General features: G+C 36.5%; 1 long non-coding RNA gene across 1 annotated transcript; it reads left to right on the forward strand.

Annotated features, from left to right (window-relative positions):
• The first annotated feature begins 19,560 nt into the window (after positions 1–19,560).
• Positions 19,561–25,494, forward strand: LOC140636252 (uncharacterized). The gene is made up of 5 exons (XR_012033552.1): positions 19,561–19,686; positions 19,782–20,301; positions 22,799–22,924; positions 23,862–23,934; positions 25,314–25,494. It is a non-coding gene; the product is annotated as an uncharacterized lncRNA (long non-coding RNA).
• The last annotated feature ends 970 nt before the right edge of the window (positions 25,495–26,464 follow it).

Below are 26,464 nucleotides of genomic sequence, written 5' to 3' on the forward strand. Positions count from 1 at the left end.
AAAAAAAAAATCTAAAACCAAAGGAAAAATTGGAGGAAGGTGGTCAAAAAGTGTAAACTTCCAGTTACAAGGTGAACAAGTACTAAGGATGTAATGTACAATGTGATGAGTAGAGCTAACACTGCTGTATGGTATACAGGGAAGTTAAGACAGTAGGTCCTGGGACACCTGGGTGGCTCAGCAGTTGGGCAGCTGCCTTTGGCTCAGGTCGAAATCCTGGGACCCGGGATCGAGTCCACATTGGGCTCCTGCGAAGAGCCTGCTTCTCCCTCTGCCTATGTCTCTGCCTTTCTCTCTCTGTGTTTCTCATGAATAAATAAATAAATTTTTTAAAAAGACAATAGGTCCTAAGAATTTTCATAACAAGGAGAAATACTGTTTTCTTTTCTTCTCATTATGTCTATGTGACATGGTGGATGCTAACTAACCTATTGTAGCAATCATTTCACAATATATGTAAATCAAACCATCTTATTGTACATCTTAAACTTATGCAGTGATGCATGCCAATTGTTTCTCAATAAAACTGAGAAAAAAAGAGTCTAAAACCAAGACATACAGAGGTAAAATTTTTGGTTAGAGTAAGTTATGGTGTGTGAACATTTTTTAATATTATGTCATATATATATATGTCCTAAAAATGAAAATGCTTACATTGCAATGTATATTGTATACCTATATAATGTTCTAGAGAATTGAAAATGTTAGTATTACAGTGTTAAGTGAGAAAAACCACAATGCACAAACAGTATCCTAGCCATGTAAAAACATGAATTGGAAGGAATTACTCCAAAATGTTATGAGCATTTATCTCTAGTGGTGGGATCGTATATGATGTGTTTTTTCTTCTGAAATCCACATGTCTGTCCAGGCTTCTTGGTTTTATTGAATAGCCTTGACTACTGCCTTGAGTTCCACCTCTTTCTTCAGCATCCTTCACTGGGTAACTAGCAAGCATCTCAGCCTTAACACATCTGAAGCCAAACTACTGATTTTCTCCCTATCCTTCTGGTCTGCCATTTTTTTCTGTACCCTCTCTTAATTGCTAAGGTTAAAAATCTACAAGTTGGGTACACAAATTTTCCTTATATTAGTTATATTATATATTTAATGTGTATTCCTAACTATTTTTGCATGCATAAAATATTTCATAATTTTAAAGAGAAGACTAAGGGCTTGTCTAAAGAATACAAGAGCCAATCTAAAGGAGTTCCTAATAGCTAAAGTTGGAAAAATTTGACCAATAAAATAAAAATGGATAATACTGAATTAAGCCCCTATAATAACATAAATATCCATGAATTCATATTGAAACAAATAAATAATCAAAAGATAAAAATGGGGGAGAAGGAATGGATCTTCCCCATTAAGAATTTTGATTAGTAAATATAGAAGGAAAGAAGAAAATAGAAAATTGAAAATCATAATAGAAATAGAAAATCACCATTAGGCAAACACCACAGTAATTATTTTTGCAGGCATGATCCACTGATGGATGCCAAAATTATAGGGCAAAGGTTGGAGAAACAGGGTTGGTACTGTTTGCAAGTATCATTCTCAAGATTTTTTAACTACAAGGGGAAAAATAGCAACTCAACAGTAAAGCCAGCAGAAACAACCTATACCACGTGATCAAGGTCAACATCACAGGTAACAAGGTATATAAATTCCATGAATCATATGTGGTACTGAGAAGGATATCTCACTTCTGAGATATCTTCTTTCCAGACATGAACAACCTCATTCAATCATGGGAAAACATCTGACAGACCCCAAATTGAGGAGCTTCTACAAAATAACTCATTAATATTCTTCCAAAGTTCTTAAGTCATGAAAGACAAGGACAGATTGAGGAACTTTCACAGATTGGAGAAGATTAAAGAGAAATACCTAAATGCTGTGTGGGATCCTGGAATGGAAAAAGGACATTAGTGAAAAAAAAAAAAAACTGATGAAATTTGAATAAAATCTGTAGTTTAATTAAAAGCGTTATACCAGATAATTTCTTACTTTTGACAATTGTAGTATGTAGAATGGGAATGTTCAGAGAAGCTGGGTGAGGGTATCTGAGAACTCTGTTTTTATTTTTATAAGTCTAAAATTAGTTCAAAATGCATGTTTTTAAAAGGTAGTCTAAAATAATACATCCAATAGTATCTCAATTTTCTAACTATATATTCCAGATAAGCAAACCATGAGGAACCAACAACAGGCAAGGTGGGAGGACACAGGGGAGGAGCTTGCTTTAATGCAGGAAAGCAGGAATTTGGGAGGGGCTGTTTCCAAAGTGTCTAGAGAAGCATTCAGAGGGCTACAATCAGTTGAGTGTGATGGTTTCTCACTGACAAGGAGAAGTTCTTCTTTCCTCTTGATGGGGTATGTAAAGTAAGCATCTCTCTGTTTGGGGTCTAAGTGGTAGCGAGTGACAGCTCCCCCTTCCAAGACTTCCTTGGTCCATTTTCTTTCTTTTTTTTTCCCCCCTTGGTCCATTTTCTTTCTTTTTTTTTTTAATTTTTATTTATTTATGATAGTTACAGAGAGAGAGAGAGGCAGAGACACAGGCAGAGGGAGAAGCAGGCTCCATGCACCGGGAGCCCGATGTGGGATTCGATCCCGGGTCTCCAGGATCGCGCCCTGGGCCAAAGGCAGGCGCCAAACTGCTGCGCCAGCCAGGGATCCCCCCTTGGTCCATTTTCAATAAAGTTTTCTTTATTTATTTTCACAATATGTGTGTGTGTGTGTATGTATATATTATATATATACATAGAGTATATGTATGCATATGTATATATATGTTATATATACATATGTATATTATATATCTGTTATATATATTATATATAACATATATTATACACTAAAATGTTTCTAAGTGCTGGAATTATGAGTAATTAGATTTTCCTGCATTCTTTTTCTTCTTTTTAAAAGATTTATTTATTTATTTGAGAGAGAGTGAGAGAGTACAGGGAAGGAGCAGAGAGAAAGGGAGAGAGAAACTTTAGTAGAGTTCTGTGTTGAGTGGGGAGCCTAATGCAGATCTTGATCCCAGGACCCTGAGATCAGCACCTAGGCTGAAACCAAGGGTCAGATGCTTAACTGACTATACTACCCACGTGCCCCCAATTTTTCTGCATTCTTTAATTTTTCTAGTGAATATGTATTGCTTTTATAATTGTAATTAAAATAATAAATTATTTTTTAAAACAATATGAGGAAACCTGGGTGTCATTTAAAATTATTTTTTCTTTCTTATCTCGTGTATCTAATTCATCTGCAAGTCCTGTCAGTTCCTCCTTCAAAATCAATGCATTCCCACCCCCTCCTCTGCCTATTTCTTAATCCATATCTAATCCATCATTTTATCATCTTCTCTGGCCCTCGTGTTTCCATCTGTGTCACCGAAGTCCCTTTTCTGTGTAACACCAGAGCAATCTTATATCAGACCCCATCTTTCCTTTCCTGCCACACCTCTGCTGTGCACAGAGTTAAACCCAATGGCTATATTTTGCCTAATGTCCCTGCCTCTCTCTGACCTGCCTTTCACCAGCGACCCTTGCTCCCTCACCCCTGCACACCTTCTTGCAGATCTTGCTCTTAAATAATCAGATGGTTTCTGTCTCGGGGCCTTTGTACTTGCTGTCCATGCTCAAAATGCTCACTTCCCCAGAGAGACATTCACTCACCCCGTTAATCTCTATTCTCTGATCCTGCCTTATTTTTCTACATAGCAGTTGTGAAAATAGAACATCAGAGCGTATTTATTTTCTATCTCTCTCATAGGAATGGAAGCTCCATTGCTCCTTTCTTGGTACTCAGAACAATGTCTGACATGTAGCTGATGATCAATAATATGTAGAAAGTGAATGAAACAACTTCCTGCCCAATGCAGAGCTCAGGAGACCAAAGCCCACCCACCAATTTCTGCAGATCTCCCCAGGGGTGGGGTTGAGGATGGGTTTAGTGTTGGTGGGTGGGTGGATAGGGGGACTGGGCTTTAAGTTTTGATCACCCTTGTCCTGCCTCTGTCTCACATCCTGACAATATTCCCATGTCCTCTGACTCTCAGTTTCCTCAAAAATGAGTCCAAATCACCAACAATAAGCATTTGTGGTGTTAGCTGATGTTAGTGAGGATTACCCAGAGAAAGTGGAGAGGAAAAGTAAACAACTTCAAGACAAACATTGGTCTTCTTTATTGTTAAAATGCTGTGTTCTCACTACTGCCATGGAATTTCATCCATATACCTGCTGTCCATCTGGAAACTCTCCCACTTATTCCTCCTTTCCCTCTCTTCAGTCTGCCACTTTCTCCCTCTCTGTAAGAACACAAGAAAAATCCCTCCCTTTACCTCACAAAGGGCAGTTTCCCTTCCTTCAGAGCAATGGCATCTGCTCACACCCAGGACTCCAGTGAGGGTGGGAAGCACTTTCTGTCAAGCACCTTCCGGAGATTGTTCTATCCCTGAGAATCCAGTGTCAGTTGTTAATGTTTTTCTCCACCTCATTACCTCTACTTTTCTGTATTTTCTATTAGAGAGAGAAATTAAGGTCAAAGAAATTATTCCATCAGGTACCCAAGTACAAAAGAAATAAAGTCAGGCAGGCTTCATATCTTTCTTCCATAAAAATTAATACTTGCAGCACACAGAAATGTTCTTTTCTTTTTCTTTTCTGCACCAAATTACATATTTTCTTAAAATTTTCCTAGTTTTTGCTAATTTGGTAGAGAGAAAAATGGTATCTTTCTTTAAACTTTCTTTTATCATTTGTTTATATTTGTTTCAACATCTTTATATAATTAATTGAATCTTCTCCTTAAAAAAACAAACAAACAAAAAAGACAGTGGAAAGAACTTGGCTATGCCCCTGTTCCCTGGCCCCTCTGTTTCTCTTGTAGTCGTGTCATGAACACCCCATGGCATCGATACAAAGACATTAGATACATTGAGTTGTGTCATTGCAAAAGTATTTAAAGATTATACTATAATTTGTGATTGAAATAGAAAGTTTTGTGTACAGAGAAATGAATGGAAACAAAACCATAAGGCACAAATTTGATATTGATGAAGCAAATATTCACTGTTGGAGAAATAATCACAACTCCATTTATTTGCAAATCAACGGTCAAGTGCTTTATGGGACTTAAGGAAGTTACCACAAGCAGATGAAGCTGAGTTAAGGTTTTTTTTTCCCTCACTGAGGTACATACATAAGTTTTGCCTATTACATATCAACCAGGGCAACTGAAGGAGATATTGTCAAATCATCAGAATACATTAAAAAAAAAAGCCAAAGCCAAAAGATGCAGGTTGTACAATGTAAAGGCATAGTTTAATTGGCGGCATTTTTCTTTCTTGATGATTTGCCTTATAATTTATGGAATATTAAAAAATAAAGAAACACTTCATTATTATTAACAGTATTAATAATTAAAACTCATAAGTGCCTTGGGTTTGTATATTTATCTCATATATATTATCTTATTTGATCCTCTTAACAAACTTGTAAAATGTTTATAACACCTCTTATTTTATTATTATTGTATATTATCATCTTATAAAAATAGTTATCATTATTATGACCATGTTGCAACTGAGAAATAATCATAACATATGTAAAATACATAACATGTTACACATGATTATAAAATCAATATACAAATAATGATATTTATTATGATTACTATGTCTATGTTGCAGTTGATAAAAAGCTCAGAGCCTGAAAGTGATTTGTATAAGACAAACAAAGCCTAAGGGCAAAATAACAAAGTGTGAGTCTTGTGGTCTTATCTTTAAAAAGTCTGAAGACTCTGTCCTCTTCAAGCCTTGTAATATGTCAGTTTCACTATGTGGTCTCTCTAGACCTTAAAAGAAAAAGGTGACTAGGTATTTCTCCAGATTCATCCTATATCCCTCTGCTACAGTGTGGAGAGGAGCTGATTTGGTTAGGTGCTATGGGTGTAAGAAACAGAAATCCCAACTCAAACGGGCTCCAGCAAGAAAAAAATGTATTATCTCACAGGAGATCCAGAGGTTAGGGCAGCTTTCAAGGTCAATTGATTCAGTGACTCAGTGATGACATCAGAGACTCAGGTTGTTTCCATGCCCTCATTCTGCTATTCTCAGGACTGGCTTCATCCTCAAATTGGTAGCAAGCCAGCTACACACATCTCAGGCAAAATATCCGGACATGACAGCACACGGAGAAGAAGAGAAAAAGTACCTTCCTGTGGTTCTCTCTCAGGGTAAAGGAAATTTCTCCCAGAAGTTCCACAGCATGACTTCTCTTTTTTCTTATTAGTCAGAGTTAGGAGACAAGCTCATTCTTGAAGCAATAACATACAAGGAGGAAGAAATTACCTTTGTACCAATAAGGCAGACACCTGGAGTTGGAAGTGGGGTCATCTTCCCTTGAGTCAAAACCAACCTTCTAAGACCAGGAAAAGGAATTATTCACAGAGCCTGTTTATCAAAGAATGCTTTACCCAGGAGGTACACTATTGGGATGCACTTACTTTTAAAAAATGGCACCTACACGATTATTCACTCTGGTGTTTTGATCTAATCCATAGTTAGGAAATCAGTTTCATTTTATACTGTTCCTACAATCACACACACACATTTTATAAAATCATATGGTAACTTTGCATTTTTAATCTTTTATAACATTAGTGCAATGAGTTTGATCCACTTGAAACTCCAGGTACTTAATGCTTTTCTATGATAATGGAAATGGCAGAAGAGAACAGAAAGTTAGGTTTGAAGAACAAGGGATCAAACCAAGAAGACCTTGCTTGGTTGCTTGATAACTGAATGACAAGATCATATGTGGCAGTCGCACTATTAGATCTGAAGTGAAATCATGAGCAGGTTATAGAAAAGTCCTTGTATTCTTTCAGAAGCCATTTAACAAGCAGCAAATAAGAGTGGAGTTGGACTATGACAGGATAATAGATTTTTCTGCCAGGAAAAAAAAGATGTGCAGTCATTACCTCAAGGAACAAAGAATGTAAAGAGGAGCTTAAAACTGAGACTTTGTTCTGGAAAGCATTTGTAAGTAGAATGCATTCATCCTTAAATAAAAATCATATCTGTTACTACATATGAAATAGGATGCGTTTTATTCTAGTACTGAAAAAATGTAGTAGTGACTTTGCTAATACAAAGAGGGCATATTTGATTAAGTACTGCTATCAGTGCACACTGAATGCTAGAAATTGGGCAAAGGGGAAGCAGTATATTTGTATTTTATATTATAAGGGAGAGGACTTACTGGTCTTCATGAAAATGAACTTCATAATGTAATCTTTTTGGTTTAAAAAAATGAAGCCTGGAAGAACAATCCAAGAGAAAAAAAGCAAAGAATATTATAGATAATTTACAGAAGACAAAATACAAAGGGTAATAGACTTATGCATAGATATTCAGCCTCAATGATATAGAAATGCAGAATAGAAGGAGATTGTACTAATGTCTCCCTACTGGCAAAAGTTTTTGACAAGATCCACTTTTGTTAAAGGAAAGGACACTTCTGCATGATTGGTAGAAATGTAAATTTGTACAATTTGTGTGACAGTTGGTAGTGAATCTGAAACCTTTTATGAACATTTCAAATCTTAACTTCATCTGTACCTTATTCACATCACAGCTGTGGTGACCCAGTGTGACTTCAAACAATGCAAGTTGACCTAGCTCTTCACCTTACCTCAGGACTTCTCAGATGGCCCACGAGGGTCAACACACAAACCAAAAGTGCTGGAGATTGCAAGTCCCATCAGGTAAATCTCTGATGAATGGGGGACAGAACTCATCTATAAATGTTTTTCCCTTTCCCACTGTCCTCGCCCCCTGCCCAAATGGATGGTACTGGAATACATTTCATATGGCTACTCAGAAATTTCTGTGGATTTAAACAATGGCCATCTGAAGCAGTGGCTAATTCAATAAGATACCTTAATATGGGCTCTTCCTCCTTCCCCACTTCGTTCCCTCCTTTCATTCCTGCTCCCTAGGATCACGCTTCTCAGAAGGTACTAACATGTAAGCGTTGTCTCTAGTTCTGTGTGAACCTGGCTAAGGCAGGTAAGAGCTAGCATGCTTTAGAGTACATGTGACTAGCCTTCGCCTTATGGACTCTCTCCTGTGGACAAGCTCACCAAAATGTGTCAGAAAGATACATGCATGAATGTTACCTGTAGTATTCCTTGTAATAGGCAGAGAGGATCATCCTGTTATAGTATTAAATGAAAAGAAGTAAGTTATAGGAGGGATATGTGTGGAAATATATATAAATCTCCTTGGGTATTGTGTAGGTATGAAACAAATCTAACAGATTTTAACAATGATTTTTCTGTAGAGTATACAATAATCAGAATGGGAGCACATGGTTTATTTTTTATTTTTATAATAATACTAATAAATTTCAACCCAATAAAGATTTTTTTAAAAAAGAAAGCAATCAGATTTCATTGTTTTTAATGTTATCAGAAAGGAAAAATACCTAAAAATATATATGTAATGGCTCAAGGTGTAGAAGCAAGGGAAGTTTTTTTCTTCCCAAATTTTAATTTTTTCACTGTTTAGGTCTCTTTCCTAACAAATCTCTTCTCACTTCTGGTCTGAGAATGACTCATCTTCTGTTTTCTCTCTCTTATCTTCGGATCCATCAAAATTGAAGTCATCTAATTCCTGTTCCTTCAGGGTGCTAAGTTACAAGGGTGATGATAATCTAGTCTCAAAGTCAGGATTTCCAAACTGTAGGAGATCTTCATGGTTATGTCATCATCTTACAGATGAAAAAACTGATACCCAAAGAAGACAAGTGATTATCTCAGATTATCTATGCACTGCCACAGATCTGGGACTAGAATTCAGATATGATTCCCAGTTTGGAGCTCTTTCCATTAAATGGTAATCAGAAAAAGTCACTAGGTTATGGCATAAGCTGATACTGTGTGGCTAGTTGATTTTATCCCTTTGGATAATAGAAGTCATTACTACTTCAAAAGCACACATCTTCAAAGGGAACTGAAGAAGCAAATTGAGTGAAAGAAGGGCCTTAGGAAATATTTGGGGGGTGAGTTCTTATGCTATTGCACAAGTCACATCTTGCATGAACCAGACAATTCTACATGCACTTCACCTTCAGTTCTACTAAGAAAACCCTTACTAGCATTTAGTAGCCATCACACAAGAACTGACTGGTGGCTGATGCTTTGATACGACTTTGCAGAATTTCCCTTCTGTGAGTAAGCTTGAAATAGCTGTTATAGTCACCAAACAGACCAAGATTCATGTGAGCCTATATGCTCAAATGTATACAATTCAGGAGGATTGCCATCAGGTTCTCTCTGATAATTTTTCTTTGGTTTGCTAACCTTTCTTGATGCCATTTATCTTATTTTCTCCCCTTTTAGTAATGTCTTTCTAAACATCCATGTTATAATCGGTTCTGGAACTCACTGATTGTGCATGACAGAAGGAACTTAAAGAAAATTATGCATTGCTCTGATCTAGCCTAGGGCACACAAATCAAAGCCTCCACTGCAGACAAGACATAGTAAAATTGAAAGTAGCTACACTTTATATGGAAATTAGCTGCTCCTAGAATGCAATATAGTTAAGCATATATCAAAACCAAAGACAACGAACATATGAAATATATTTCTGTGCTTGGAATATTCCCTTCCCTTTTCTTCATATATAGGAAAATTCTCAGTTGATTACATTACATCAAAATTTTAAGTTTATTTTCTTAACATGAACATATGCATGGTTGGTATATTTGAGAAAAATTTGGTAATTTTCCTTCTTCATTTTTTCCTATAGCTAATACTTCATGGAAACTTAAAAAATAATCAGGACCTGAAGCAGTAATTTGAACACACTGTGTCCTGATGCCTTTTGATGTAATCAAGAAAACATGAAAAAAGAGTATGTTTTTCCTCCAGAGCAGACATATGCAAATGAAGATTTTATTTTTCTCTTGATTGCTTTTTCTTTTTAAATTACAAAAGAAAAATTTAAAATAAGGCAATCATATTTTTTATAATTCTTAAAGCTAAAGGAGAGAAATTGTGTTATTCAAAATAGCTGTCCTGATCATAGATCAGTCTTCATCTAGGGTCTGACCATCAACAGCTGTCAAATGCAGACTCTTTATGTGGAAAAGAGAAGTACAAATCACATGGATTTGGTCACTTTCTTGCAGATGGCTACATATCAAGTTTGCTGGTTTTCAAAACTCTTGGTTTAAAGAATCTGGCTTTTAATTCTCTTAAAATACTTCTGTTTCTGCTTGCAAAAACCAAACTGCACAGGCTAATTTACATAAAAGGGATATTTATTAAAGCTTATCATACAAGACATGGTGAAATCTCGTAGAACCGAAGAGTGAATCTAGGAGGCTGTGCAGCCAGGAATATGTCCAAACTCCATGGAGGATGGCTTCCATGGAGGGACCCTGGTGGCTGAACACTGGGGGCAGCTCTCACCAACATGCCACTAGCCCAGCGCCTGTGCTGAGACTGGTTAAAAAAGAATATGGCACACTGGGCTGCCTAACTACTTCCCACTAGCGCCCATTCCAATTAGTCCATGTCTGCCCCATCATATTGATTTAAAAAATATTTTTCATATCACTAATGCCTATACATACTACATTTTTTAGTGGAGTGATTCGCTTTCTTAAAAAATTATGTATGTATGTATATCCATAAAGGTTTGTATGTGCCTAGAAAATGTGGTTTCTCTGGGGATTGAGAGAAGGGTGGGACACAAGTAGAAGTGAGAACTTAATTTTTACTTTATATATTTCTGTATTGCTTACATTTACAATAAGCATGTATTCTTTTTACAGTAAGCATCCTGACATAAAGAAGTAAATTATTATTTTAGTTCTTAACATCTTTAAGGTCATTTTCATATTTCTGAACTATAATTTGTGAGCTATAATCATTCACTATTGGAATTGGAAGAGGCTTAAGAGTCAAGTGCAACTTCCCTAGCCAAATCCTTATAATGGACAGTCTACATTTAATTGTCTCCAATGCTTTATCTTTCCATCACACTTACAACAATTCTGACTTTATTTTTAAGTATCTTTAATTTATTTAATTTAATATCATTAAGTTTTATACTCTGTTATTTTTTTCCTTATGTCATTACAGTAAAGTCTGAGGGCTGTATTTTGCTCTTCGGGGTCAAGTAAGCCAAGATCAGCCCAGGAGCTGGTCTGAGGAGCACCCCATTTATTCTTGACTCCCTGCACTGGGGGGTAGCAGACTCCTGCCACTACCATAGCACAAAAACTACTCTGGAAAAGGTCACTATTATCTTATGTTGTAAGATCAATGGAACCTTTTCTCTTGTTAACATACTCGATGGCTTTGCAGTAAACAAAATTGGCTACTCATTTTCTCTTTTTGGTTTCCATTATGGCATTCCCTCTTGGTTCTTCTCTCTCTGTAACTTATTTCTTTCCAGTCTCTTTTGCTGGATTATCTCTCTTTACACAATCCTTAAAAGACTACTCTCTCTTCTCTACATTTATTTATTTATTTATTTATTTATTTATTTATTTTTAAAGATTTATTTATTTATTTATTTATTTTTTTAATATTTTTTATTTATTTATGGTAGTCACAGAGAGAGAGAGAGGCAGAGACATAGGCAGAGGGAGAAGCAGGCTCCATGCACCGGGAGCCCGACGTGGGATTTGATCCCGGGTCTCCAGGATCGCGCCCTGGGCCAAAGGCAGGCGCTAAACCGCTGCGCCACCCAGGGATCCCAAGATTTATTTATTTATTCATGATAGACATAGAGAGAGAGAAAGAGGCAGAGACACAGGAGGAGGGAGAAGCAGGCTCCATGCACCGGGAGCCTGACGTGGGATTCGATCCCGGGTCTCCAGGATCGCGCCCTGGGCCAAAGGCAGGCGCCAAACCGCTGCGCCACCCAGGGATCCCCTCTTCTCTACATTTATAACCATGATCTTACTTGCTTCTAGAGGACTTCAATAATCTGTGACCTGTTGACTCCCAAATCTGTATGTCCTCCTTAGATGGTCAGCAAAGTCCTGACAGGTAATCCTGCCCGTGGCCGTGTTTGTGCACATTTTAATTTTGGCTCTTTTGAGAACAGGAACAGAGAACCACTAATAGGTCAGGAAAGAGAAACTACAGCAAAGTTGGACCTTAAGGAGACAGGAGCTAAAAGGTTCTGCAGTTAAGAAGTCTTTGTACACTAGAAGTAAGAATAAGCAAATTTTCAGGTCTTCATTCTGATGTCCTATTATAAATGTGATGGCCTCACCCCCATTCTAACTCATTAAAAATGCAAATTCTTGCCTTATTTCTTGGTTTCCTAAGGGAGAATATGACTCTTTAAACTTATATTTCATTTTCCTTCCCCCTGACCTCAAGTGTATGGGATTGAGTTAATTATACTCAGACACACTTTAACTTGCCTGTGCAAGGCCAAATTAATTGTTTTAATTTTTCTTCTTATTTCTCATTCTTACTCCTTCCATCATTTGATGGAATTGCATCAAAAGGCATTGACTTTAATATGTGCGATATGTGTCCTTGGATGGTATGTGTCTCTGGAAGATGTATAAATGATGCTATATTATTGCTTTCTATTTTTCACTCAGCGTAGTTTTTAAAATTTATGTTTCTGTATATACATCTAGTTGTGACTGCTAGAGGCTTTTCCAGTGTATGTATTTATCATATTTTACTCATCCACTTCGCTGATAGACATATGGGTTGCCTCCAACTTCTCTGCTTCTGAAACAGTGCTGCAAAAACAACTTTACATATGTCCATTTATCTATCAATGACATTAGTCTTCCGCTTTACATATATAGAAGTAGGGTTGTTAGGTATGTGCATAATTAATTTTGTTAAATATTGCCAACTTACTCTTTAGAATGGCTTACCAATTTACAGTTCTACAGTGTTTGAGGGGTTCCCCTGTTTTCTACATCCTCATGAATATTTTTAATAGTACATTCGGAGTTTTGCCAAAGTGGATTTGCAATATAACTCATCATTTCAAACCAGTTCAACCAGATCTAAGACTAGCCACTCTTGGATCAGGTGTCTGTACCTTTTCCAATCATATGTAGCTAGTGAAAGGTAGGGTAACATGGTAGATAATATTGCTTATTTGCTTTCAGCAAGGGCAGTGAGTGTGGCAGCTTCTCCTTAGAAGTGTTTGTGGTTGAGGCAAGACCATGAATTTTTCATTCTTCCTTCAAGTCTCCTCCATTTTGTTGCTAGAATTATCATTCCAAGTGCAAATCTGCTCTGCTATTCCGATAGGCTAAAACCTAAACTTCTTAATATGCTTTGCCACCTGGCTCCTAACTTCTTCTGTGGCCAGAGTGGAACCCCTATGGTTTTCCTAGCAGGCCACAGTGTTTCATAACTTCAGTGCTTCTTCTGTTACTGCTTTTTGTGCTCGCAAAGTCATTTAGCATTCCCCAACTCACTTTTCTATTGCAGGTCTCCTGACTAATCTTATCTATTTTTAAGCCTTGACTCTAGACTTACTACCCCCAGAAATTACTCTATGCCCACTCTAACCTATACATCCTCTTGGTTGACCTGGCTCCCTGCCAACTTTTACATGAGAATGTCTATTCCTTTCCTGGACTTTATGGTGCTGCTGTTATCTCCTGCTTGGCTGCATGTCCTTTGAGAACAAAGAAGGCATCTTATTTGGCTTTTTCCTCCCAGAGTCTAGCAGTATCTCAATCTAGTGAGTGCTTAACAAACGTTTTCAAATGAATGAAAAATGAGCCACTTATTTTTACAGGGTAATAAACTAAGGCCTGGAGAGGTTAAGTGGCTTTCTCAGTGGCATACAGAAGGTAGATGAGAATGCTGGAAGTAAAATCCAGGTCTCTTAATTTCTACTACTTTCCACTATACTGTGAAGAATCCTCCACCTTTATCCTAATTACTTCCATTCTACAGGGTAAGAAACTGAAAAATTGAAAGTCATCTTCCTAATGCCAAGAAACATTGAACTACAGTTCTATGCAGGCTTTTAAAACTTTCCTTTGGATTTTTCCTCCTCCACTGAAAAATACTGAACTATATGGAAACAGACATTATAATAATATTTTGAATTGTGAATTGTATGAAGAAATTCACCATGGAGCTTCAAACTAAAGAAATTCCTTAAATCAAAGATTATAGATACTAATTTTTAAAAAGCTGATGTTAATGAAAGTGATGTTACCACTTTCCTACCATTTTTTACTGTATATCAGAGACATAGCAATCAAAGTCATCATTTCTGTCGAGAAACTTTGCAGAGACGTTTACAATACCGAATGTACTATTATAAAAATATGTCCTTTTCGGTTTTCAAAGGGCCTTGAAGTGTTTTGCAAAAATTCTCCACCCACTTCAGTACTCTCTACTCTCGACCTTGAGAGAGTGCTACAGTGTTCCCGCTAGAGCTGGGGAGGAGAGAAACCATTCTGTCTTTATTTTTCCATCCATTCTAAGAGTAGTTCAGCTGGAGCTGGTGGTGAGTGTGGCCATTATCTCCAGGCATTTTCTCTGCCACTTTAGAATAGGATAGACAGGTGTCAGAGGGAGCATAAAGGGTGTGTGTGAGGTTTCAGTGGCATAAGACTGCTTTGTGGCTTGCTGCTAATGCTTTTTCAATTTACACATGTCTGAGGAAGGGCCATCACTCTCCATGGTCCTGAGAATGGAGTTCATTATTTCTGTGCTGCGAATTAGGGGAAGGAATAATAATTCTCTATGTAAATTGAAGGAACTCAGATGCACAGTGAGGCTCTGCATCTGATGGTGCAAATCCTGCAATAGGACTGGAGACTTCCGAGTCTCTGCTTGTTTCCAGTCACTGAGAAAAGAATTTCTCATCCGTCAAGAGTGCCACACAGGCTTATAGCATTAATGTTTATAACCATCAGAGAATCATAATGTTTATCACATTAGAGGCAAACTAGAAAATTATTTATGATATAATTCATGTGTATCATTTAGACACCCAGCAATGTTCTGTCGAGTAATGCTCATGAATTATTTCAGTGGGAGGGGGCTGATGGCAAAGTAGGAGGTGACAGTAGTAGTGAGATATGTGGCCCATTGTTTTGTTTTTAACCTTTGATAAAATGATTCACAAATAGAAACATGAAAACTGCTGCATTAAAAGCATGTCATTTCCAGCAGAAAACTAATATATTACCTTATCATGAAATAACACACATGGTCATTGGAAGCCTGAAAGATACAGTCTGAAAACACAACTTTTAGACTTATATTAATGTATAATTAATTATATTATTTGGGTTAATTATATAATATGTATTTATATAAAATGATTATATTAATTAACTAGACACTTGGCATTATATACATCATATAGAGAGAAAAATCTTGCCCCTTACCCAAAATGTAGAATATTTTAAGAAATATGGTAACGTCTGTTTGTGGAAAAGAATGATCTGTGGATTCATTGACTAATTTAAGTGATCCAGTTAACTTTATCTACATGAAACACTAAGAACTATTCAAAACTAACACAAATATTTCCTTGATTTTATACAAATCTGTTTTTGATTATGGAATGTGATGGGCATGATAAGCATAATCTTTAAATTAAATTATACTTTATTTTATGCTCTTCAGAATTTGGTGACTTACAGAGGCTGGGAAAAGTAGAAAAGGTAGTTTCCCCTTGACTAGGATTATGTTTGTTCTGTTTGCTCACAGACGTGACCAATTAATCTAATGTCAACCCTTCCTTTTTTTCTGAATATGAGCAGCTAGTCAATTTCCATGTAAGGATAAACTGATAAAAATATAAACATATATCAAGTAGTGTTTATGAAAATTTAAAGAAAATGAATTCTTTCAACTTTCATTTATTCATTTACTTCTTAGATTACAGAAAAGTAAAAAAAGATAGATTAGGTCATCTAGGCATTTATCTGGAGCCATTAGAGGATCATAAAGTGTCTCTTCTACATTGGAAAACACAATCAAGCGAGAAAGCTCATTTTCTTCTCAGTTGAACCTATGAGAGGCCTTGATGAAATTCTCAGTGTAAATCTCTGGCTTCTTAATCAGATATTAATTATGGGATGAGACAGGCTTTTTTTTTTTTAAAGATTATTTATTTATTCATGAGAGAGGCAGAGACATAGGCAGAGGGAGAAGCAGGATCCCTGAGGGGAGCCTGATGTGGGACTCAATCCCAGAACCTCTGGATCACAACCCAGGCTAAAGGCAGATGCTCAACTACTGAGCCACCCGGGTGCCCTGAGACAAGCTTTTAAAAAGGTATTTTATGCAATGCCATCCATATTTTTTGGTCAGTGCTTCACTGAAACCAGTTCCAAATCAAGATGCTTCCCTCTTCATTTTTAAAGAATTTATCAGAGAAGGAAACCTCTTAGATTCTATTGATAGTCTACCCCACAGAAAGATGTCTTCTAGATGAGATGGCAAATTTTCTGGTGTACAAAATGCTGATATACTAGCTTCAGTGACAGCCTCTGTATCTAAGTGCTTTTAAAGACTCAGGGATATCTGTCACAATTATGACATCCTCAACAAGTAGATTATGAGCAGGTTTGGGTCCCAAGATCTCCGTTGAGAAGGAAGGGAGCAATCGTTCAGTCTCCATTTTTCCTTTGAGCCATTTTGGAATCTTTTATTCTGTAGTTCACCAGAATGTTCTACTTTTTATTTCTCCTCTTCCTTGGATGATGACTGTGGGCCCCAGGTGCCAAACTGTGGAACATAATTGTCTACTGATGGTGACATCTGGTTTGTTGGCAAGCCTCTTCTTGAAATTTTTTTTCTCAGTGAATAAATGATAGCTTAGAGCTGGGTAATAATGGAGCTTTGTCTCCTAACATCTTTGGGCCAGGTTTATTTCAAATTCATTAGCTTATGCTAAAAGTAAACTATGAACCGTTGATAACCCTGGCTGCAAGGGTTATCTTGCAAGGTAGTCTTCAGAAAGTCTTGCAGCCATAATTAGCCTGGAATAAATTTTGCAGCTGATTTTTTAATGAAACAGTTTTCTATCTCCAGGGATGTGAAAGTAAGGAAGATTTTTGAGACATTTACAAGGGGAAAAAAATCAACTTACAATTGTTAAGTGTTAATCTAAAGTACGAAGAGGGTGCTTTTGTGAAATTGTCCCCAGAGACAAAATTTACAGAATACATCCGAATTTACATAATACAGATACAATCTAACCATTCTTTATGTTTCTTAATATACTGTACTCACTATCTACAGTGTCCTTTTATTATCTCAAGGTTGTTTATGTCTAACCATCCTTACCCATCCCTTGGCCTAAAATCTATTGAAAACTGAAGAAAAATCATGAGTACTTAGAAAAGAGAAAATAGCAAATGAAGCTATTATTTAAAAACAAAATTCAAATATTATTTTTTTTAGAGAAGAGAAAGTTAAAGTACTAACTCCTATAATTATAGAAATTTGACCCCAAACTTTCTAGTCCTGTGATATATAGTTTATGCCTTTGTCTTTAAAGAAGGAAAAATTCTATCCTACAAAGTTCAATACTGCCTGTAAATTACTGTTTACTCAAATAGTAATTCTACTAGTCTATTTTCTTTGCTAAAGAATAGATAAAAATTACACTAAAAACTGGATGATCCTACCATGTAGCCTTTTTTTCTATAAACAATTCTTACAGAAATAAAGTCAGATGATTCAGAAAATATGGATGTCACTGATGCATTTGTGAGGTTGTGTTTGCCTAAGCTGTATTCCAGAAAGTAGTATGGTGGTTCTGTAAGGTCTAGAAAGGACATACAATTATTACAAAGGTCAAAAATGAAGTTTTCCATTTTCTTGAGCTTCTAGGCTAAATTACTAATATTGAGAATTGGATTTTAATATGCAAACTAAACCCAGATGGAGGTTGGAGTGTAGTTGTGAGTGGAATCTGTCCCTGAAGAGGTGGGCAGATTTTCATAGGAAGTAGTCTGGAGCAGGAGAAAATCATGGATTGGGGGTACAATATTTAAGAGGGGGAATAATGGGGACAGAAGAATGTCTTGACTGTGAAGCAGGGGAGGAAGAAAGTAACTTCAGAATACTATGGGGAAGGAATGGGAAGCATAGCCATTGTCTGGAAACAGAATGGAAAAGAGGGAAATTTAGAGAAGTTTTAAGAGAAGACTTTTAAAAAATTAAAAAGAGGAAGTAGTAATAGTTACCGCAGAACTAAAGAAGCAAACCTTTAGAATGATGAATCTGACTGAAGTTCCTGGGATAATACTTTTGAAAGCCTTGATCTTCCCAGAATCTGAATTCTTTGAGAGCAGAGTCTCTATGTTCCCTTTATACTTCCTCACCCTGGATTCCATGTTTTCTGCCTTGGCTTCCATTATCTCTAGAGACAGCTCTGTAGAAGGCTACTGGGGCCTCTTTCCCAGTCACTTTTTCTTACTCATATCCATCTTGGCCACTGCTGACTAGCACCAACCAGTGTGTCTCCCCTGGTTTCTGTGGTCCTTCACTCTGCTGTTTCTCCTCCTGCCTGCCAGCGTGCTCCTTCTTTGGTTCCCCATTCTCCTTTTGCTCCCTCAGCATCACCATTTCTCACCACACTCTTTCACATGGTATCCCACATGATTTCAGGATGTCAGACACCTCAGTGAAGACAGGCCTGCATCCTGGCCTTACTCTGAGTTCTTTCCCAAGTTGTCACATCAGCCTGCTAGACTCTGCCTGGATTTCCCACTGGTACCTTGAGCATAAGGGGTTTGAGATATAATTATCTTCCCATTACAAAACCGGCTTCTTATGTTCCCTAACTCTACTATCAGTATCACTGTCTTCCCAGTCATCCAGGCTCAAAAAGATTGATATCTTAGATTTCTCCCTCTTTGCTTCCTAGATTCAATTGTCAAGTCATTCTGCCTTTGCAATGTCTCTCACATTCATTGGCTGTCATTGTCACCACTCCATAGAAGCTTCTGTAACAATAACTTTCTTATTGTTCATTTGACTCTGATATCTCTGATAGGATGTACTCATAGTATAATATGGATAAATTAACATTTATAATATTATCCACATTATATTTATATTTATATATCCATATTATAATTATAATTAATTTATCTATATTATACTGTATTAATAAATACTATTAACATTCATTCAATCAACAATTATTGAGTGCCTACTCTATGCTAGACAAAGGTCTGTGGAGATAGAGAATAAAAGGTTCTTACATGACAAAGGAATATAAAGTCTTTTCTTAAAAGAAGGATTCTCACATAAAAAGAATGAGTAATACAGCTTTATTTGTAGAGAAATAAATGTAGTAAAGAAGAATTTGTTGATGATAGCATCTATTAAATAATGAAATAGGATATTACAATTGTTTATAGAGCCTCCTTTCTTGAGTATTTTTAAGAATAAGATAGGTTGATTATTCATAAGCACTAGGTTCAGGACCAAAACAAAATCATACTAATGAGACTCATTGTACCTACTGATCCATTTACTTTAGTCTGTCTTGTTTCAGCTGGTTTTTCCACACTGGGATCTGTCTGTGGGTGACCTCTGAGTCATTTGCTAGAGGCAAAGGCTTCCATTTTCTTTGCGTAGTGGTAACCAGAGAAGGATGTGGATATTGCTCAAAGAGAAGTAAGTGGCTTTAAGCCTCTGTTTAAAAATCCTAAGTTTTTGGTTTAAATGCTGTTTTGAGGAGTTCATTATTGAAAATATACTTCTGCTTTCAGAAAATGCCCAAGCTCTGCATCAAAGGCAAGCTGCTGATTGCTAAGGATGTGGTACAAGAGCAAGCCAATCATTGATTATAAGAAAAGGGGAAGGCTTCCAGCTAGTTAATGAAGCAACCTGCTAACAGTTTTCGGGTTGGAAAAAGTGATCAAGGACTTTCTTTTACACAAACAGCATCATTTGATTGTTCTCACTCTCTCATCATCAGAAGATTTGTGCAATACAGTGAGATGTTGTAGAAAGAGCCTGCATGGGATTTGCCATTAGACCTGGGGCTGGGTTCCAGTTCTATTCACTCAGTGCTTATAAAACTTTGAGCAAGCCAAGCTTGCCAAGCCTCAGTATCCTCACTTAAAAAACAAGATTAACAGTAGTCACCAGTTCACCTGCTTATTGTAAAAACTTCAGATCTGTCAAAGGGCACTGTGAGCTAAAAATATCCTAAATTATCTATGCAAATATCCAGTAATAACTAGAGGGGAGGTGCTGAGAACCAGAAGTTTGCATTTTTAATTAAACGTAAGTCTTAAACAAGTTTGACAGATACGATGTGTAAGAAATAGCAAATAAGTTTATAATTGTACTCAAGTGTTTATTTAATTCCATCCTGAATGTGGATTATTTTAAAAAGTAAATCTCAATTTGCTCTAGTGCTATGTTCTAAAATCTACTTGCAAATTAGTTTTTGAAATGTCTGGCATATTTTTCCACAGAACAATGCTATAAATGGTGGTTGTCTCTAGCACACCCTGTAAAGACTACCCAAAAGTAACTAAAATGTCAGGCTTTTGCAGTTTGGTCCAGGACCCTAGCCATTTTCTAGTGTCTCCATATAGCATAAACTACAAGTTGGAGATCATTTATGCTTTTGCTGCTCTTTGGAACGTAGGAGAAAGAACTGTGGAATTTCTGGTAGTGGCTGTGTCCTCTTCATGTCCCCAGGGCATGATCAGAAGGAAATATGGCTACGTGGAATATCCGTATACCTACCTGCCTTCACCCAGCACATGTCATACTAAGAATCCTTATCTCTTCTCTATTCAACCTATACTTTTGCCTGGGTTGTGGTGAGTCTTTGAAAATAAATTCTTGAGAAAAGTAGCATCATAGCAAAATCGCAGCCACTCCTAGGGCTCCTATGGGGACCCTTCTTCTTCCATAGGAGATATAGCCATTAGGGAATGTCTCTCTTATATCCAAGAAACTCCAGATCATGTAGGGGAGGGGCCAGAGGAAATAAAGGGTTTAGGATGTTTGCTTCCTCCCCCAAATTTCCAGGATAGGAAACCCCTTTCCCTAGCACAGGCCAAACAGACACATTAGTTTGAGAAGTTTGTAAATTAAAGATCTTCATGTAATATTGCTTCACCACAAATTCTTCTGTTATTTTAATAGAGGAGATATTTTTGCTTTTTGAAAGAACACTAAAGTGAAAAGCACACTTGTTAATCTCTCAGCTAAGATAGGCACCATTTTGATGTCCATAACAACATAAAATGATAAAAGAAATATTTTAAAAGACATAGTTCTATGGTGGGACAAACAAGCTTGTTAAATATATATATTTCATGGTTTTAAGTCAACAGATGTAGAGAAAAGTCTGTGAAAAATCTGTATGATTAGAAATAGCTAAGCCAATATTTTCAGTTTGAATAATGTTTTAGTGATAGTTAAATGGTAGAAGCTTCTAATCTCTCAGCCCCAAGGTAGTAACAGGGATGCCTCTGGTTGTGCAGTTTGTGGACTAGACAAAGGGAGCTGGAATCCAGTGAAACACTCTGGCACAAAGCTAAGCTATAAGGAAGAGACACTTTCATGATATTTACACTAAAGTGCTCTCTATGCTAGCAAGTATCCTGTTTGGCAATCATCAAACACTAGACCCACCTGCCAGGAGGAAAAAAAATTGCAGCCAGGGGATAGCTTAAGGGAATTAGTACAACCAACTCCATTAATCTCTGTTTATTATAAAGTTGACACTTTAAATGTTTATTAATGAAGGAGAAGGGAAGTTCATACTTATTGAGAGTCTATGATATGTTAGGCACTGTGTTACCCTTTTGAAGTTTGCTCAATTGCCTCCAACAAAATGGGCAAAGGCAGGGGAAAGGAATACAAGCAGATAATAATTACATTTTAAATGCCAATGCCTTAAATTAGCATAATTCTTTTCATAGAATTTGAAAATACTTAATCTTATTTATCACAATAGCTCTATGAAATAACTGATGTTATCTACATCTGACAGGTAAGTTATAAGAAGTAAATCTTTACTAATGCATTTAACTCAAATCTCCAAACCCTTAATCCTGTGCTCTTTTCATCATGCCAGTAAAAGGCAGATTTAAGTAGTGGAAATCTGTAGGCTGAGTCTCGGAATAGAAAGTAGTGTGTGGGGTAGGGGTTGGTGGAGGGGGGGCTGACATTGGAAAGAAATTAAACTTCAAAGAATAAATTTTAAGTTAACTGATACAAATGTTAACTATACCTAAAACCATATAAACAAAAAAGAAAAACAGCTAGAAATTCTTAAAACCCAGGGAGAAAACAGAGGACTCTCAGAACATTTTATGTAGCAAGTACCTTAAGAAGGAGGTCCTGCCGGATGCCTGGGTGGCTCAGTTGGTTAAGCCTCTGTCTTAAAAAAAAAAAAAAAAAAAAAAGCCTTTGTCTTTGGCTCAGGCTCAGGTCATGATCCCAGGGTCAATTCCTGCATCAGGCTTCTTGCTCGGTGAGGTGTCTGTTTCTCCCTCTCCCTCTGCTCCTCCCCGCTGCTCATGCACTTTCTCTCAAATAAATAAATAAAATCTTTAAAGAAGAAGGAGGAGATCCTGTCAAGGTGAGGTGGGAAGAGCTGGAAAAAAAAAACAGCCACAGATTCAGTCTCAATGGGAAAAGGAGGGCCAGACATTAAAAGCAATATATGCATTTAATAATTTGAATATCCTTTTGGGATATTACAAGGAATAATCATATTGACTTGACTTAGCTGATAGTAATGTATTTGTTTCCATAGGACAAAAGCTTAAGAGAGCTTCATGATTATGAATATAATATATCCTTAAACCATCATGAAGCTGTGGAAGACACCACAGTAGTACATAACTCCCTGAGAAACAGAAGTGGTTTAGCCTTTCAGCTGGTACGTAAGTTCAGTTCCATTCAGCCAAAGACTGTCTTAGTTAAATACAACTTTTAATTAATGGTGAATCGAATGTCTCAACCAGATTTCTCACAAACCTGTGCCTTTATTCAATTGCAATATGCCCTTTCTTCACAGCACTTATCATACTGTCCATCCATCTTTTCATCCTTTCATCTGTCCATCTTCTATCCTTCCATTCATCCATTGTAGCACCCACTTATCCTTCAGCTCATCCATCCTTTTATCCATACCTTCGTCTAGCCATTTATCCTTCTACCCATCCATCTACCCATCCAATAATCCCTTTATTCTTTCTCCCCAATTAAGTTAATTGCTTGTGGATAATAAGAAGTTACGAATAAACAGCACTGGAAATCAAGATGTATTTAGGTGTGCAATTTCAGGCAAGTTGGAGGATATATAATTGCATCATTTATTATAGTCCCGGTAGTCACCTAGTTAGTTTATCATGTTGTGGCTCAGAACTAAAGATAATCAGCTATAATGATCAAGCTTAGTTTAATAACATTTTCTTTTTATCATTTTGCATTACTTTTATATTTATGGAAACTGCTATTTCAGCTTCTGAGATTACATTAAATGAATCCTATCTGTCTTGACAAAAGCCTTCTATTACTATTTTTGGAGAAGTTCTACTCACTTCTGCAATATTTGAGGACATATTTGTTTTCATTATTAAGCTTCATGAACAGAAGTAATTTCTTCCTTTTGTATAGTGCTTTATAGTTTATAACACTCTTTTTAGATCCATCATCCTTGATTCTCAATTAAAAGCCAAACTCAATATTTTGCATATGTTTTGCTGCAGATCTCATTTCATCTCAGGTGAGCCAGCGACCCCCCTCATCCCCCTCGGGACATGCCCCAGTGCTGTTTTCATTAACTTTCCCCTGGTGTTTGTTTGGATATTCAGATGATGATGAAGTGGATGTTGTTCTCATTATTCCTGCCTCAGGATGTGGTGGACCACCATCTGCAGATGCCGTGTAAGTGATCATCTTGGCACTGACCCATATGCCACCTTTGTAGTCATGAGTATTCTATCCGAGAGATGCCATCTGGTTTTCACGGTAGCCGGTGGAAAAGTGGGGGTCTATGTTTTACCGCTGAGATGTGTGTTCAGAGAAAAAAAATTGAATGTTTTCTGCTCCCATCAGGGACAGAGCATCAGCTGTTGTGTTCTTTGTATCAAATTTTCTCATAGCATATACCTTCATCATTAGAGTTGTTTTATCAGAAATGTTAAGAAGCCTTCCACACTCTGTGGAGCGAGGCTGGGATGTGGGTTAGGTGGGAGGAAGAGGGAGGAACAACTGTCCCAACCACAGAATCTATAGACCTTACATGATTTAGCCCACCACACCAATCCTGACTTTTTAGTTTTTTAGATGCAGAATACTTTTTTGAGGTTGTCATTTTTAGTTGTTGAAATTTTTAAGAAATAATTTTCAATTACAGAACAATTATAAGAACCATGCAAATAACTTTCATATGTTCTTTACTCAGATTCATTCGTGGCTTACACATTTCGGCACATTCGCTTTATATATGTTTATCTTGAACCACTTGGGAGTTAATTTTAAAAATTGTACCCTTTTTGCCCCCTAAATAGTATAGATTTTCTAAGCACAAGACTTTTTTTACATAACCGTGGTACAGTTATCAAGTTCAGGAGATTAAAATTGGTATAAAACTAGTCTCTAAAACATAGCTCATAATTTTAAGACTTAAAAGCAGTGTTGAAGTTACAAAATTTCTCCACCATATTTCTTCTCTTAATCAAGTTGGTAACATTTTTTTTATAGCCCCTCTTATCATATGTCCCCTTCTACTATGGAAGCTTAACTTTTGAATGTACCATGCACTTGTCGCAACTTATAGCACAAAATCAGTGCTATGGGCAACACATAGAGACACCCTACGCACTTGACTCATACTGAATTTGTAGAAAGCTATGTATCCTTCGTCCTAAAAAGTGTTTCTGAGGTTCAGACACATGTCAGTTTCTCACTTCTCTCCTCTTTTTGGCCCCATGGATTTACTGTACAGTTGCAGCTAGAGTAGGAATCCTAAGTACCTTAGTTTTATTTTTTTCTGCCTTATTCTCTGACTTCTCTACCCAGCCTTTATTCAAGCAAGGCTTGTATTTCAAATGGTTTCTTTTTATTCAGAAATTCACCCACTCCTTCAATGATCAAGCTCCTTCCCATATGATAAGATTTTAGGTGAACAATATGTACTCTTTAGACTCTTTAGGATAGCATCATTGATTTTTCAGACGTCTTCAAAAGGAAATGCATAGGAATAAGCATTATTTATAAAGGTATCTTTTTCATAATCAGTAACTATTCATCTCTTCTATTAGCAGGTTTATCAATCACAAAGAGGGAAACAGGCATCTGAAAGTGGCTGGCAATCAAGAATACTACAGGAAGCTTGCTTTTGGAAGGACATATATTCTTACCTGGTTCCTATTTCCTTATGAATTTTCTTGGCTTAATGCATTTAGTTTTATAATTTGTGTTCTGCTCCCACCACTAATTTATTCCCTTGCTTACCAATTTATCCAGATAAAGGTCTTGAGACTACAAAACGTAACGATGAGTCATTCCAAACACTATTTCTTATGTTTACTTTGCGCTGACAATAGCTAGTCTCATATTTCAAAAAGAATGTTTTCCTACAAAATACCTTTTTTTTAAAAAAAATGGTGAGACATTGAGATAAAAGACCCGAGTTTGGCAGAGTAATTAGTTGGTCAACTGCTTCTTTTTTTTTTTTTTTTTGATCACATAAATTACTTCTCTGTCAAGTGACAACAAATGTAATTTGAACTGAGATTAATTACATAATAATTATGCTTAACATAATTGGTTAAATAGAGGAATTTCTTATGAAATGGTAGATTCTTAAATTTATACAAATAAGACCAGATGGTGAACAGCTAGTTTTAATTAAATTAGGTTTGGTAATTATAGATGATTAATTTTAAATTTGACTCAGATTAGAAAGACTATATTAAGGAAATTATTTTTAGTTTTTTCAATAGGATGATAATGTATTATGATAATTATAAACCCCAATATCTGGGATCAAATTAACAATCCCTCTTAATTTCACTTTGATAAATAAGACTTTGGAAAAGGTTACTAAGAAAAATAATAGTATCTCCTTCCTTAGAGGTCTTTGAGATTCAATAAGACATCATGAGTATAGGAGTTAGGTGTTTTCTTTCACAGAGAAGGGGCCAGGGAGGCCAGTGGTTGGAAAGATGAAGTAAATGGTTTCCTGAAGATATTTCTAATTCCTGAATGTGGTGACCAAGCCAATATTACAGATTACACTCTGGCAGAGAGTGCCAGAATGCATGTTAGTCTATCAGACAACAAAAAGGGTTTCTGAAAAGGACGTAAAAATCCCACAAAGGCAGGTATGTTAGAGGAAGGGTTTTTCTCCACTTTTTCTTTTCATTCAGAAAGTATTTTCACATGGCTTATCATATGAACTCCGGTATAA

This window comes from Canis lupus, chromosome 7 (genome assembly GCF_048164855.1).
Source record: "Canis lupus baileyi chromosome 7, mCanLup2.hap1, whole genome shotgun sequence".
Lineage (NCBI taxonomy): Eukaryota > Metazoa > Chordata > Mammalia > Carnivora > Canidae > Canis > Canis lupus.